This window comes from Photinus pyralis, unplaced genomic scaffold (genome assembly GCF_008802855.1).
Source record: "Photinus pyralis isolate 1611_PpyrPB1 unplaced genomic scaffold, Ppyr1.3 Ppyr1.4_LG8, whole genome shotgun sequence".
Taxonomy (NCBI): domain Eukaryota; kingdom Metazoa; phylum Arthropoda; class Insecta; order Coleoptera; family Lampyridae; genus Photinus; species Photinus pyralis.
In genome coordinates this window covers 30965394-30967332 of record NW_022170819.1, presented here as the reverse complement: position 1 = coordinate 30967332, position 1939 = coordinate 30965394, and the positions used below count along the sequence as shown (strand labels likewise).

Genomic DNA, 1939 nt, shown 5'->3' with positions numbered 1-1939 from the left:
TTTTTTTTATTGATAACAGATCCCGTTTCTTCGAAATTAGCGACCAAATCTTGAACATAAGCATGGCTTACATTTCTCCCGAGATGTCTCTCATTAAACGCTCTAGCTGTTCTAAAAGATTGTAGAATGTCTTTCAAGTAGAATGTAGTGTACTTAACCCATATATATAAGAGAAGTATATATATGACTTAACCATATATATGACTTAACCCCCAGCTTCTACGCTAACTTCACACTACAAGAACACGGAAATAAAGTAATCTCGGTAACGTTTAAAAATGGCCACCCGAATGCTTTATTTCATAGTCTAAGCATTGAATAATAAATCTGAATTATTATTCAATGGTCTAAGCTATTACCTCCAAAACTAAACAAGATCCCGCTTAAATTTCAAAGTGGCACGTGATAAGACATCTAAAGGTACCTTTACAGTATAATATATCTCATATATGATTTTTTATATGATATGTCGTATGATATTGACTACCAACATATTTTTCGTACGAGTTTTAATGTTTTACTTTACACTTCATGTGACTTATATTAAGTAAAAACAGAAGTTACATACAGTGCCACCATGCTCAGAAAAGCCCCGGAAAATATGCGAACTAATTTTGAAATAATTCAGGCTGGCCAATGGGCCAATAGAACGTCTGCAAAACGACGCGATACATTCCGCGCCATAATTATTAATTATTCCATTTTGACAGTTGACGCTTCACGTTATTTTAGTTTACACTTTGCTTCTTGTATTTGCTTTATTTTACGTTTTCCGTCTACAGTTTTATACACACTCTTCTTTTTCAAGGCGCATATAGCTTGGATCTACGATCTGATAAGGTATGTAATTCTAATTCCCTTAAAGTGTCTTTAAATTTTGCATCAGAATGTACGGTTTAAATTTCTAGCGCCCTCTGACACACGCTCTGTCAAGGGACTTTCTGAGCGTGGTGCCACTGTAAGCATAACCTTCACTGAATTATGGAAAATGTTATAAAATCTCAGATCTCCATCTTATTATTGTTATTATTAAAACGAACAGTTATAGAAAAAAAAAGTAATAAAAAACCACGACGGCTTTGGACAAGAAAATGGTTAGAGAGGCGAAATGAAGCGCTTGGAATCACTACAATGCTATTTAAAGAATTGCTTTTCAGGATTTCTGTACCTGCTATTTCCACATTATTCCGGAAACAGTGGATGCCATTTATACTGTCTTAAAAGATGAATATGATTTTCTACCTCAAAAGACCACTACAAACAGTTTAAACCAGACAATCAAATACATAAATATTTAGTATTGTTTATGCAGTTTACTCAAGTTTTCAGATTGTACACATGAGATACCACAGCAAAATGCGAAAAGTAACCACAAAAGAGCGGGAATCACTGGATATTTAAAATAAGTCATGTCATTTGTCATGCAGAAATAGAAACATTCCTATTCAATGATATACATATTATTTCCTTATGAGTTAAGATTTGTCTTATGACCGCGCATAATACCAAAAATAGTATAGTGTAAACACAAATCCAATTGCTTGTTACTTATCATATGACAAATCACGAGAAATATGATAGTGTAAAACCTTAAGGCAGGGCCCCCTTATGTTGGTTGTAGTCTTGTAGACAATGCTTTGACCTGAAACACAGTAGGGAAGGAACGTAAAATAAAACACTCAAATTGTGAAAAGTTTGTTTAATAGTGATTGCAATTATTGTTGATTGTAAAAACTCGGAAATTTAAGTCCAAAATAAATTACATTGCAAAAATAAACTTTGAAAATGGTAGGTCACCGAATCAAAATAGAAATAGGCCAATAAAAAAACCAGCCGTTAAATTAATATCAAACTGTGTAGTAAAATAATATTAATAATAATGGCCTTTATTCATATTCCGTTCAAAAAAAACACAACTAAAATAATATATAAACATGTA

General features: G+C 32.6%; 1 long non-coding RNA gene across 1 annotated transcript; it reads left to right on the top strand.

Annotated features, from left to right (window-relative positions):
- Positions 1 to 707: 707 nt before the first annotated feature.
- On the top strand, positions 708 to 1649 carry LOC116179194. Its single transcript, XR_004146973.1, has 3 exons — positions 708 to 840; positions 909 to 1094; positions 1158 to 1649. It is a non-coding gene; the product is annotated as an uncharacterized LOC116179194 (long non-coding RNA).
- The last annotated feature ends 290 nt before the right edge of the window (positions 1650 to 1939 follow it).